A 14,594-nucleotide genomic window follows, 5' to 3' on the forward strand; every position below is an offset into this window, starting at 1 on the left:
GATAGGTAGATCGATAATTCAGGTTAATAAAGGTGGATCTACCTAGTAGGCTGGCTGAATTATCTGGTTTCCCATCATTACTGCAGCCAGTAGCAACCCTTAGCTTTTGCAATATCTTCCACATCTCACTCTTCAATTAGAATCTATCATATATAGCATGGCTTCATAAAAATCCCTGCCAGAACTTCTACTCAAACATAGTCAAAAGAGCTGGGGAAGTGAATTCCAGAAGTCTGGACCTGATGTCAAGAATCTTTAAGGTACGAAAGAGAGAACTAAGCATTGTTGGCAGAAATACACATGTAATTGAAACTGCCATAATGGGAAACTACCCAGAGAAATAATAATCCCCAAGGGAATTAGGTCTCATCTGTCACATTAAGGTTTCATAAATCAACTCAGACAACATAAGTAGGAATCCGATGAGTCATTTAGGAAGTTAAGAACAAAGGGGAACATTTAGGCAATGGTTGGTGCCAATTCAGGGAATACCAGGGGCTACAGACACAGTGCTTGGGAACCCAGTCTCCATGGATGAGAAAAAGCCTGTCAGTGCTTGGGAGAAATCTCTGCACTGGGCCAAATGCTGAGCATGGCAAACATTGCTGTTGGACTTCAGTCTAACCCCTGCCCCCACCAGAAACTCCCTGGGGGCCCTAGTGGCCTTACATTGTCTCTTGGATATCCAAGACAGGGAGGTGACTTGTGTGAACCTAAACTTCTCTGACTATGCTACTTTTCCTGAAATGTTTTATCTCTCCTCTAAGTCATTGCAAATAATTAGTAGATACATAACTGCCCTTACCACCGCCAAAGTCTACTATTACCTCCTCCCATTCAATTTATTCCCCCATCAAAACCAGACAATTTCCCTAATAGCAACTCTGATCAAAAGTCACTCTCTTTTTCTAATACCTTTGAAGGATCCTCTCTGTATCTGTAACAAATTCTGAACTCCTTAACCTGGCATCCAGTGCCCCTAAGAGTTGTTCTCATCTTGTCAACCATGGATTGCCATCATTTTGCTCCAAGTAAAGGGGATCTTTCTGTTTCCCCTGCATGCTTACTGTGCTTCTCCACACCCCCTTGGAACCCTTTTGCCTCAATTGTCTTTTTCTGTATCTGCATTTTAGAGTTGTTCACGGCCCACTCTAACACCACCTTCTCCACCATTCTCCCTTCTTCCTCTACATCATTCAGAAGTTATAGTTCCTACTTTGAACTCCAATGTCAGCCACATCTCGATGGTATCACTTTCTACTATGGTCCTTGTGCACATAGTTCACTCAAATTGATAGATTGTCAGAATAAAGGACTATCTGTGAGGTATTCCTGCATCTCCCACCTAGCAGAGTGCCTTGCTCTTAGGTGCTTAAAAGAGAGTTGCTGAAGAAAATATCCTAAGGTGTTTATTTACTATGCTATCCCACTCTAAAATTATAAACATGCATTTTCATAGGTATTTTAATTCCAGATAAAATAATTTAACCCAAAGTCATAATGTCGGACTTTTCAGAAGATGCATTTGTGAGGTATTTTGGGGAAGGTAAGAATGTTCCTCCATCAATCATAGCTTATGGCCCCCGTGTCTTCACTTACAAGCAATAGCCACCCTTGCAAAAAGTCACTTCATGACCCCTCAACACACTTCTCACCATTGAAGAAGAAGCTGGCTCCTGGAAAGGTAGCTGAAGCAGACACTGTTGGTTTATTGGCCACCAGCCATTTCTCTCTTCCTTTACTTTTTGTTCAGGTCTTCACTCCTCCTTTATATGACTCAGAGAGCAAATCTTCATTAATCTTAAGTAGCTGTTTCGTTTCTCATGTCAGTGATTGGTTCAGAAAGAAGCCTGTTTGGGAGGTTCTAAGAAGCTGTCCTTACTTATTAAAAGAGATACACAGAAAAGGCAGCCTCTCTTCTGTTGGACATCCTCTAGATGTCCTATAGATCATGTAAAGTCCAGATTTTCTATTCTGTGGGTGTCAACTACTATAAAACTGTCAAATCTCATAACTTTAGACTTTACTAATTTGATATTTTCTGTAAGACTGTGGCTGAACTGAATTTCATCTTTTTTTTTCAACTTTTATTTTAGACTTGGGGTACATGTGCAGGTTTGTTAAAGGGTATATCGTGTGATGCTGAGGTTTGGAGTACAATTGAACCCATCACCCAGGTAATGAGCTTACTGAGAGTAAACTTCCCAACAGGAAGTTTTTCAAACCTTGTCCCCCTCCTGCAGTCCCCAGTGTCTGTTTTTCCCATCTTTGTGCCAGTGTGTACCCAGTGTTTAGCTCCCACTTATAAGTGAGAATAAGCAGTATTTGGTTTTCTGTTTCTATGTTATAAATTTCATCTTTGATTAAAAGAATCTTGTAAAACCAATTCACAGTGTACGTAGCATGTTAGGAAGCATTGTTAAAAAGTGAGTTACTAAGTAGGATGATGAATAAATGGATAGATGAATGACATTATATTTTGTTCATTCATTAATTTGACTATGAATTGATGAGCCCTCTTCAGCTATGATTACCAAGTCCTATCTGTCATCCTGGAGGAATTGTGAAGAATCACTTAGAGTAAATTATGTCAAAATAACTTTGTTGATTTTAATATGCCTTCTCCCAGAATGATGGATGAGAATAACGCTAAACACAATGAATCTTAATTTTATCAAGGCTTTTGATATATGTTTTAGTGTGACATTTCTTTCAATAATGCTTTTTGTACAAAACAGTCTATAATTCAGTTTTCATTAATTAACAACAAGAACAGTCTCAATCCATGACTGAGATTGGATTTCTTCTCAATAAGTCAAAATTCATGAGATGTAAACTTAACTTTTTGGGTAAGTACAGTATAAATAACTAGACAATGTGACAATGATTGATTCTTATTTCTTAAAGGACTAGAAGGGGACAAAGGAGATAAAATGTAACTGATGAGTTTTACATGAATCATCAGATTTGGTCCATATGTCACAGTAGTTCCCTTCCTCTTCCCAGAAATGCTGTTGGTATTAATTTGGACATTATAAAGCAGCTGAGCTTTGGAAAGTCTGTACATCATAAGAGTCAGCAAATGCACAATACAGTAATCATCACATGAGTGCAGCCTATCACAGAGTAGCACTCCTGAGAAAATCAAACAGAGGGAGGGAGAGAGTCATGCTGGTGGGTTCGCCCCTTGGGTATCCTTCTTGATGGGCAACCAGCTAGTTTTAAAAATCTGGGCTGCACCGACTGGCATCAGTTGGTCAGGAGTGATTTCTTCCAATGCTGCTTCCATGACGCAAGCAAACAGACACCACTTTTGTTCCACTGTACCCACACGCCCTGAGACTCACAAATGCCTTCTCGATGGGCTGGCTCCTGGAACTGTACAGCCACCACAGCTGACTTCCTTTCTGGCAAGATGCCTCCTGGTAAACATCACTGGGTGAGCAAGAGGATGTGTGGGTCCAGAGCGCTGATATAGGGCTGTGATTCTGATTATGCCTTTGGTCATTGGTCATCATTGTCTTCAAACTGCATATTATGAACACCAATTGTATTGGGGACTGTTAGGCATGGAGGGGAAGGCTTGTTATTTTCTATTCAGGGAACAGTTATTAGAGTTTACCATCTTCAGACTTCTATTACTATATTTTGGGAATGAAAGGAAGAAAGGATGTGGACTGGAATCTTCTGTGCCCGGAAAATAATAAGAAACTTGATTGTGGCTCAGCTGTATCATCACCCCTGCTCTCTTGGCTGTTGTTTACAGAACTCAAATTGGAAGATAGGCATATTCCTTATCGTAGGGCAGTTTTCTCAGATGCAGATTCTGAAATGAAGGAGGGAAGTAGAGGAAGATGGAAGATGGGCAGGGAAGGGGAAAAAGCCAAGCAGGGGACTGTGGTTTATGAGAAATTTCAGAAAGGGGATGTAGGCCTGATCCTGCAGGAGAACTCCGGAGTGTGAATCATGTCTCCGAGTTTTTCCCAAAGAAGGCAATGGATCTGCGCTTTCCCTCTCCTTTGCCAGTCATTGGCTAAGGGCTGTGCAGGGAGGATGCAACCCCTTAGGCACTTCTGATTTTCAGGCTTGCAGACAAAGGGGCAGTCCTCTGAGAGAGTCACAAGGGTGAACCTAGAAACAAAATCACAGAGAAGCTAGGGGAAAGGCACACCAACATGGCAAAATGGATCTGAGGGGATGTGAGAAGAGCAGAGAAGTGGCCACTATGCTACTGGTCAGAGATGCCCATCCTTTAGCCAAATGTTGTTCTATATAGCTGTCAATGCCTGTCTCAGGAAACTTTCAGATTATGGTTTTGTGAGAGTCACGCTAAAACCTAAATACAATAGGATTAGTACATACGTAGTGCAAATTATAGTCAATACTTGAAAACTGATGGCCAAAATACTTTAAGGAATTTTGAAAACCATTAGAATTATTGGCATTTGATTTTGTCATTTTCTCTGCATCCCTGACTCACCAAAGTAGTCTCCTTCACTTGTTTTAGCTTGGCCAATCCTTTATATGCATAAATACATCCTCCTCCAGAAAGGCCTCTCTAATACAGTGAGATGGCAGCACTATTACCCGCACTTCTACCATTTAATGGACACTCATGTTATTCATTTTTATATAAATATTAATTTTCCAAACAGACTGCACGATCCTTGAAGACAGGGATTTTGCCTCATCCTTCTTCTTATCCCTCCTCCTCCAGCATCCAACAGGGTGCCCTACAGTCCATCATAGCATGTGAATGAACACATAATGATTGACAAGTAGTCAAAGCGAATGTCCAACTAGTGCTTTGTGATCATCTTCATTTCTTATACTGCTTATGAAAACTGTCGATAAGATACTAATCAAAAACATATTTCATTGAAAAGAGACCATTTGCAATATATGTCACCCTTTCTGTTGAATTTCAGGGACCTTGATGTTACTCAAATTTAGACAAGAATGACCAACTCATTTCAAGACAGCTATAGATATGGATATGGATATAGATATATACACATATACACATGCACCAGAAAGGCAAGAGGTGGTGCATTAGAAAGAACACGGGACTGGAATTTGGGAGATGCCAATCTCATATCAGCACTGCTCCCATCTCCTTATGAGGCCTTCCTTAGCCATTTCATACCTTTGCGCTTCAGCTGAAGGAAATATACTACGTGATCTCTAAAGTCCCTTCAACGCCAAAAGTTCTACTAGTTGTGTTTTCTTTATTTATGAAGGAGTGGAATCCAAGAAGACAAATATAACCCTTGCTTCAACTCTTGCTTCTTCACCATGCTCAATAAATATGTATTCACAATGATATTATGCCACATGTCTAATCTTGAAGTTGACTTATGGTCCACCCAGAGGGAGGAAATATGTGAAAGGATTATAAAGGGATAACAGAAGGAGCTAACAACAGAAGACATTGTGGAAAGTTATCTATTCATTCATCAACATGTGTTTAGGACCTACTACATGAGAAATTGGGTTAGGTCCAAGAGATCTGAAGGAGGCACAGTCCTTGTTTTTATGGAACTCCTAGATTGATACTTAGAACATTTCATTCAATTGGGAGAAAATAGTGGCAGTGATTTTGCTTTTCATTGAGGTAAACCCTACCAAAAATATTTCATTATTATTAGCTCTTCTTCCATTCATATTTTGTGCATCTAACTTTCTTTCTTTCTTTCTTTCTTTCTTTCTTTCTTTCTTTCTTTTTTTTTTTTTTTTTTGAGATGGAGTCTCGCTTCTTCGCCCAGGCTGGAATGCTATGGTCCGATCTCGGCTCACTACAACCTCTGCCTCCTGGGTTCAAGCAATTCTCCTGCCTCAGCCTCCCAAGTAGCTGGGATTACAGGCATGTGCCAGCGCTCTTGGCTAATTTTTGTATTTTTAGTAGAGATAGGGTTTCACCATGTTGGCCAGGCTGGTCCCAAACTCCTGACCTCAAGTGATCTGCCCGCCTCGGCCTCCCAAAGAGCTGAGATTACAGGTGTGAGCCACTGCACCCGGCTGACTTCCCTTCTTTCTAATATTCTAAAGAGTACTGGACTCTGATCCAGCATCCTTGGTTTCTAGTTTCAGTTCAGCCGCAAACTGTGTGATCTTAAGCAACAAGGCCAACCCCCAATGCTTAGTTAACACCTCTCTTCAAAGAGTACCGAAAACTTGTTCCTCATGCCTCAAGCAATTTTTGTCAGGACATAAAGGTATTCAGGACAACAAAAAAAGTGTATAAGAACTATATTATATAAGATGATTTTATTAACTAGTCAACAATGATGTCATTCACCCATTTGAAGTTGCTTCTTCTCCCTCAAAGGGAAAAATATGAATGTTTAAATTTTTTTATACAGTAATTTATTTTGCAAGTTGCATTTTTCCTTTAGTATACAGGTTTATTTTCTGTATTTTGAAGAACAGTTAATCTAGTTGCTCATCAAATTGCTGTACAACTTTATATATTATCTCATTTCCTTATTCCAACTCAGAAAGTATGAAGATCTATTTCTACGGAATGAAGAGGGAGGATTTACTAAGTTTGTTTAATAAAGACTCATGAAAAGTTATCCAAAAAAATTTCCCTTCTAGGTCACAAAAGTATGATCTCCTGCAAATGGCTGAATCTGAAAGACCCATCAGATGGTCAGAAAGTCACTGAAAATGATTACTAAATCAATTCTTACTCTAGAAATCAGGAAAAGAAAGAAGACTTGAAGAAGCTCAGATTTGACAATTCTGACATTTGGAAAATCAAGTCAGCAAAGAAAGCTGCTGTCAAAGAATGTGAGCAAGGCCATTTACAATGCAACCACACCTACTCATTCAGCTCTGTATCCATTCACTCTCTCCTTCAACATTCATTGAGCATCAAGTATGTGAAAGTGATGCACTTGGTGCTGAGCAGAAACCAGGCTCTCACCGAACGCTCTCATCACTGGTGAAATGGTCTATTAGCGAAATCGCAGAGCAGTGGAAAATATTAAAGCAAGATAACACTGAATTGAACAAAGCCGCCTTTGAAAGGCAACCTTTTAATATCAGGTTGAACAGCTCTTCCTACTTGCCCATCTGCTAACCTTTAAAAGATTCCTCTCATTGCTGATACGGCCAGTTGCCCCATGAGCACCCAGCCTGCCTTCAATAGTGCACAAAGGGCATCTTTGTTTTCCTCCCAGTGAACTCAGAGGCCAACCCAGGGAACAGTGAAACACCCAGGATGGAAATGAGGTGTCTCCGTGACAGCAGACTCCTTCTTTTGCCCCCATTTATCGAGATCAACATGACTGAGTCACCAGTAGATGAAACCAATGATTGTTTTACTCGGCCTTCCCCAGAGTCACCCCCTGAGTCAGTGGGTAAACTGGGGTAAGAACCCAGCCTTGTCCTGTGAGGCTGAGCGGGTCTACTATATTTATCCAGGGTCTCATGATTCTTAGTGCTTTTGCTCTGACCTCTAATTTGCACTGTGCCTGCTATAATATCTAAACGGGAAGTTGCCAGCTAGAATGGTCATTATCCGAGAAATCTATTTAAACATGTTTATAAGGTCAAATGAAGTGGGTGGTGGATAAGCTAGACAGAAAACAACAAAAGCTTTGGCTCAGCATAGCCAGTGAGGCTAAAGCTAAAGAGAGAAGTGTTTTCATGTCGAATTTGCACATGGTAGAAAAAGGCAGTCTAAGCATAATTATATATAAATGCAGGAATGAGCAGTCAAAATATTGAAATGACCAAACGATTTCTATTTAAGAAGCCGGACAATGGAATTAACTTATGGTAAGTCAAGGGACTGTCAGTTTGAGGCAGCATGCCAGTAGAGCAGAGCCCAAGATCAAATTTTGGAAATGCTCCTAGTGTCTCCCAACCAGAGGGAAGAGCTGGGATGATCAAGAAAGATGCCCAGAATCAACCAAAAATGACCTGGGGGAGACTTCACAATGGAATAGTGAATACGATTGAACAAGAGGGAAATAAGGAGATGAGAAAAACACCTAATATCTCTGGGAGCCCAAGCTGGGATTCTTGTATATTTAAGACTTTGAAGAACAGCTCTCTGTACCAAAGAAATCCACATCTTAGAGTTAGGAGTCAATCATTTCATTATGTGACTGACCTCCAGGCTCTGCCAAGCCATTCTTCAACATCAAAGAGGAGGGAAGAGGGGAAAAGAAACTATTGTCATATGTCACTTAATGGTAGAGATACATTCCTTCTGAAATGCATCATTTGGTGACTTTGACCTTGTGTGAACATCATAGTGTACTCACACAAACCTAGATGGTATAGCCTACTATACACCTAGGATATAAGGTATAGCCTATTGCTCCTATACTACAAACCTGTACAGCATGTTACTGTACTCAATATTGTAGGCAATTATAACACAATGGTAAGCATTTTTGAATCTAAACATAGAAAAGGTACAGTAAAAATACAGTATAAAAAATTAAAAAGGGTACCCTTGTATAGGGTGCTTACCATGATTGGAGCTTGCAGGCCTGGAAGATGTTCTGGCTGAGTGAGTGAGTGAGTGGTGAGTGAATGTGAAGCCCTAGGACATTACTGTATACAACCATAGACTTTATAAACACTGGACACTTAGGCTACACTAAATTTATTTAAATTTTTTTTTCGTTCTTCAATAATAAATTACCCTCAGCTTACTGAAACTTTTTTACTTTATAAACTTTTTAATTTTTTTTAACTTTTTGACTCTTTTATAATAACATTTAGCTTAAAACATGAATACATTGTACAGCTGTACAAAAATATTTTCTTTATATCTTTATAAGCTTTTTTCTATTAAATTTTTTTTCACTTTTTAAACTTTTTTGTTAAAAACTAAGACACAAATGCAAACATTAGCCTAGGCCTACAAAGGGTCAGGATCATCAATATCACTGTCTTCCACCTCCACATCTTGTCCCACTGGAAGGTCTTCAGAGGCAATAATGCATGAAGCTGTCGTCTCCTATGATAACAATGCCTTCTTCTGGAATTCCTCCTAAAGGACCTTCCTGAGGCTGTTTCATAGTTTTTTTTTTAAATAAGTAAAAGGAGTACTCTAAAATAGTGATGAAAAGTATGTACAAGTCAGTAACATTGTTATTATCATTTTTAAGTATTATGTACATTTACGATGCATAATAGTTGCACTAGACTTTCTTTTTCTTTTTTTTTTCTTTTTGAGACAGAGTTTTGCTCTGTCACCCCGGCTGGAGTGCAGTGGCACAGTTGTGGCTCATTGTAGCCTCAAACTTCTGAGCTCAGGCGATCCTCCCATGTCAGTCTCCTGAGTAGCTGGGATTACAGACACATGCCACTGTTCCCTACTGGTTTTTTTATATGAGACCACCGTCCTACATGCGGACCACCATTGGCCAAAACATCATTATGCAATGCGTGACTGTATCTCCTTATTCCTTTTCCTGAGAAACAGGGATATGAGTTGGCGAGGCTTTTGGTGGCAAAGAGAAGTGTAGCATCTGAGAATGCTTCCCACACATTCTGCATGAGCTTGGATGCTAGTTTACAAAGATCGAGCAATTAAATAGATTCTATGCCACTGAAAGAAATCTGGTATGGCTACTGTTGGAAAATTTGATACACGTGTGCATAGAGTCATTAAATCATAGAGAATAGTTAGTGTTTCTTATTTTATTATGAATTAAATTAATTTAATGACCTCCTTTCCAAACAAAATTTACTTAGAAATGTTATTTCTTCCTGCAGCTTGATTTGGTATGGTTTGGGCTAGAACTACATACTGTTTGCCCCTGTATCTCTTCTATTCTAGCACAAACGTAAGCTCTTTTTGTTCCTTTCTTTCTGGCTCTACCATCTAGTGAAAAAGTCACTGACATAAGAAAGAAAAGGAGCAAAGAAAGAATGGGGAGTACTGGGAAAGCAGTTAGGGAAAATAGGGGCAAGTAGAAAGAAGGAAGGAAGGGAGAGGTTACAGAATGGTCAGAGAGAGAGGCAGGGTGAAGATGGATGAAAGAAGCTGTGATATGTTGAAGCAATGGATCTTCCTAGAGTGGTGCTGATGAATACAGCAGCCACCAGCCACTTGTGGCTACTGAACACTTGAAATGTAGCTGGTCTAAATTACAGTGTGCTGTGAGTACAACATACACAGCAGATTTTGAAGATTTTGTACCCAGAAAGTTTACAAAGTATCTCCTTAACATTTTATATTGATCACATGTTAAAATAATATTTTGGCTATATAGGGTTAAATAACTACATTATTAAAATTTATTTCACCTGTATCTTTTTAGGTTCTTAATAGGGCTACTAGAAAAATGAAGATGAGCCATGTGGCTCACGTTGTCTTTCTATTACACAGATGCTGTTCTTGATCTTATGAGAAATGATAGGATTGCATCCCCTTCTTTCCATCATGTCTACCACACAACTCCAGAGGTCTCAGCCCAAAAGTCAAGTTCTAACATAATCATAAGCACTTCAATAGCAATGGCAATGCCTGGCATCTCTTTTCTGAGGCAGGCAGCATATATAACAGCTTCTAGTCCTCGGGATCTAGGGGGACGTGTAGGGACGTCAGGAAGTGCAGTGCTCAGACACCGCCTTGGGCATTTCTGACTGAGGGCATGCCCAGCTGTCCCTCCCATCTCTCGACCCCTGCCTCAGGGTCTCTTCGCACCTTGGGAGAGTTTTCCTCCCCATAGCCCCTTGTCACAGCATTTTCCCCTCCAGCCTCCAGCTACCCTTTTAAGAAATGGCTTTTTTTCCCCCCCAATCATAGGTACTTTCAGTCTAGTTTTGGGTTAATCATGAACATATTTTACAATTCGGAGAACACAGTACAGTACATCAGAGGAACATGGGTCCAGCCTAGAGTAGGTTTAGGTAACTATGAACCTTTGATGATTTTACAGCAAAGCTCAGGATAATGGGAGGCTCTAGGCAGAAAGGAAATAGAGAAAGAGGAAGGAGGTAGAAATGTAGAGCAGATGCAACTCGAAGACTTTTGGAAGGAGGTGGGCAACTTTCAACTCATTACTAAGATTTATTGAGTGTGTCCCCCCTCTCAAATGTCCCTATATGCCACAAACAGCTGGAGGCTGTCCCTAGTGGTGCTGCTACCACAGATTCATCTTCCCTGTTTTTAGGGTGCCCAGACTCACAGCAGAACTCAAATAGATTTGGAACGTGAATATGAATATTGGAATGGAAGTTCTTCATGGCTACTGGAGAAGAAGCACAAGTCATATGCCTCACCCAGGACAGGGCAGGAGCCCCATGTTGTTCTGGAAGAACTACTCATCAGCCAGAATGCCCATCCTTTGCACTGGGCACCTTCTACCCATATGGTGCCTCCCATGCAGAAGCAGTGAAGGCTTGGTTAAAAAAAACACTTCATCTCATCCCAAAGTACAGCCAACTCACCCAAGAGTTCAGATGAGCCAACGATTTATGTTGCAACTTAACCATTTCCACTGCAGCACAGATAATTCCATATCTGAGCTTAACTTTAGCAAGGCTATATTGCCTCTTAGGGTGGCTGGGCCAAATAGAGGAGGATGACTCTAGATTGCTTAGCTTGCATATCAAGGACATACTCCCCTTTGAGCCCTTTGCTATCTCTAAGAATTGGCTAGCCCAGAGAGAGGCAGTGTCTCCCCAGGCAGAAAGGGTTTTTAATATGTAAAAAACATAATATAGAGAAAATAACATATATAATGTAGATATATACACACTCACACACAGTACACTGGTGCACAGCGGGGCTTGATGGAAGCTTGGTCTACGTGACTGGCCTGAATACATGTAGGCGTATGGAGGAATGATGAGTAGGGAAAGGAGAGAGTCTCCAAGTATTAGCAATTCCCACGTTGCTTTTTAGGAGAGAGTGGGGAACACCCAAACAGTTATGTTTAGCAACTGTCTGCCCACTGCGCTCTTCTTTATCTTCTATGGGAAAGGCTAACTTGAAAATAAACACTTTTGAGTTTGTTTGTTTGTTTGTTTGTTTGTTTCTAAGATTGTTGACTGTTCCCTCAAAAATGTAGACTGGCCAAAAATATAAATAGATTTAAGCAGGTTTGAGATATATTCAGATGGATCCATCCGTAGCAAGACGTTCATTTCCAGAGGTGTTGAGGACACCGTCCTTGCCTTTAGTTTGCCGTGATATTGGGGCCGACCAGCTGGTCACCTGCCCCTCTTTCTCACAGACCTTAACTTTGTTGGGAGGTGTAATGTGTCCCTCTAAGAGCCAGCACCTTCTGCAGACAGAGTTCGGACCCACAAAATGTGAGCAGAAGTTTTGTGGGTGGGCCTTACAGAAGGGCAGACCTAGCAGGCCTGCATCATTTCCCTCTTTGCCCTTCCCAGATTTTCCCAGGTACCTTGGCCTTGGTATCTGTAAGCCACTGAGGCAAAACCATTAGCCATTGATCTCTGGACTTTTGGAAAGGTGAGAAAAATAAAAACCCTAATTCGCGTAATCCACTGTTTGGGGCTTTTGTTACTTGTAGTTGAACACACTTCCTGATACAGATCAGGGAGATTGTCCGTGCTTTTCATAAACATCTCTGCGGCCATGACTAGTGACAAAATACAGACTATTTCTCTAGCAATTTGGTGGACCAAATGAAAATTTGACTCTGCATCTTAGAAAAAAAGCAAAATGAACTACCTTTGTCTGTGATTTTCCTTCATGTTTTTAAAGTAACCCATTACGCTCTTCTTATTTTGATTGTTACTTACATTGAATTTTATTTAACAGGAATAACATTGCTCATGAAAATCACACAATTTCTTTTTTCTTTTTCTTTTTCTTTTTTTCTTTTCTTTTCTTTTTTTTTTTTTTTGATTTGGAGCCTCGCTCTGTTGCCCAGGCTGGAGTGTAGTGGTGCGATCTCGGCTCACTGCAACCCCTGCCTCCTGAGTTCGAGTGATTCTCCTGCTTCAGCATCCTGAGTAGCTGGGACTACAGGCGCCCACCACCACGACTGGCTAATTTTTTGTATTTTTAATAGAGACGGAGTTTCGCCATGTTGCCTAGGCTGGTTTCAAATTCCCGAACTCAGGCAATCTGCCTGCCTTGGCCTCCCAAAGTACTGGGATTACAGGCATGAGCCACTGCACTCAGCCCACAATTTCTTACATAAATCCAGGCATAAGGAAAATCTTCAGATGTCCTACGGCTTTAGAAAATATAAAGTACCTATCCTTATAAAATCATATAAGTTATTTCAACATCAATTTGGGGCTCAAAATGGGCCACTGCAATGGGCTATTTCAGGAAGCCAAATTAACTTTCAGAAAGTTTCTAGGCCAAAAGACTATGTGTAGCTAATGTGGGAACAGCCAAGACTACCATTTATCCAATCAACCAGCTGGACTACTCAGCCTGGATGGTCAGCTGAGGGCAATGAAACCCACCTGTGTCCTTTAGGGCCCCTATAAATCAGCCTCAGGTAGAATCACTCCTTAATGCAAAGGTCTCCAATAGAGATCAACTTCTTCCCTCCTCCTGGGCAGTTGAGGTCATTCTTATTAGCATGTTCACAAACAATTTCAAGGTACTTCTGAAAACGATGTCATGCAATTTAGAGAGGTATTAAATTCATCTCCCCAGACACTGAGCAAGATTTGATTCCAGGTCTAACTCTAAAATGAAGGAAAAGAATTTTAACCTTACCATTAGCCATCTACAGGGCATCTCAGCAATGGAAATGAATAAATTTTCCACTTAATTTACCACATGTAGAAAATTCAACCACTGCTTCTTTCTATAAACTGTCTTCAAAGACCCAACACCACTTTTCCTCTCCTAATTGCTATTATGAGGCAATAAATCTCTCTTATATGGAAATAATACAAATATAACTACATGGCATATGTAGGCCACGTGTCCTAGCAAATCCATTAAAAATATTTCATTTATGTTTTGAGGAAAGGCACAACAGTCTTCCAAGGACACTAATCATTAATTCTGGAAACATAGGATTAATATGTGACTTAGCTCAGTACTGGAACAGTTAGTAAATATCTAGCTAAGAAACATTCATTGAACAGCTATTTAGTGAGCAGCTACAATGTTAGAATTTGTATCTTCCCTGGCTAGAGTGGCATTTTTGTGTAATAATGTGAGTGATATCCAAATGGCATTTAAAAAAATGTGTCATAGTTAAGGTTTCCTAAAATAAAATACTTAATAAAAATTATTAACCTACCAAGAAGGGTATTTTATAACAATAAAAAGAACAATCCATTATTTTCCCTTTTACAATGTCTGTGAGATTTTCATTAAGGCTTGTTAAGCTGAAGATAATAAATACCCACCACAACTAGCTTAAGCAAATGTGTGCATCTCAGGCCAGGAAGTTTAACTGGGCCTCACAAAGAATTAGACTAGAAACTGTAAAGCTGTCAGAACCCGTCAGTTTCCCCATCTCTCTAGGAGCTCACAGCTTCTTGTTTCTGCTTTCGCCTGCACATCTGTATCCTATTTTTTCTTTCCTGATTACACTTCTCTGCTCCTCCGAGCATATGACTACCAAAGGCCCAATTTTGCATTACAGTCTGGCTCAAAACTTCAGCAAGATCTGGCC

At 40.2% G+C, this 14,594-nt stretch overlaps 2 long non-coding RNA genes across 2 annotated transcripts in view; both read right to left on the bottom strand.

Annotated features, from left to right (window-relative positions):
* LOC129464913 (uncharacterized) overlaps positions 1-14,594 on the bottom strand; it is a 152,906-nt gene that overhangs the window by 22,486 nt on the left and 115,826 nt on the right. The gene's annotated exons all lie outside the window — the stretch shown is intronic.
* On the bottom strand, positions 1,698-6,944 carry LOC129464914 (uncharacterized). The gene is made up of 2 exons (XR_008651803.1): positions 6,824-6,944; positions 1,698-4,131 (listed from the first exon to the last, which is right to left on the bottom strand). It is a non-coding gene; the product is annotated as an uncharacterized lncRNA (long non-coding RNA).

Source organism: Symphalangus syndactylus, chromosome 16 (genome assembly GCF_028878055.3).
Source record: "Symphalangus syndactylus isolate Jambi chromosome 16, NHGRI_mSymSyn1-v2.1_pri, whole genome shotgun sequence".
Taxonomy (NCBI): domain Eukaryota; kingdom Metazoa; phylum Chordata; class Mammalia; order Primates; family Hylobatidae; genus Symphalangus; species Symphalangus syndactylus.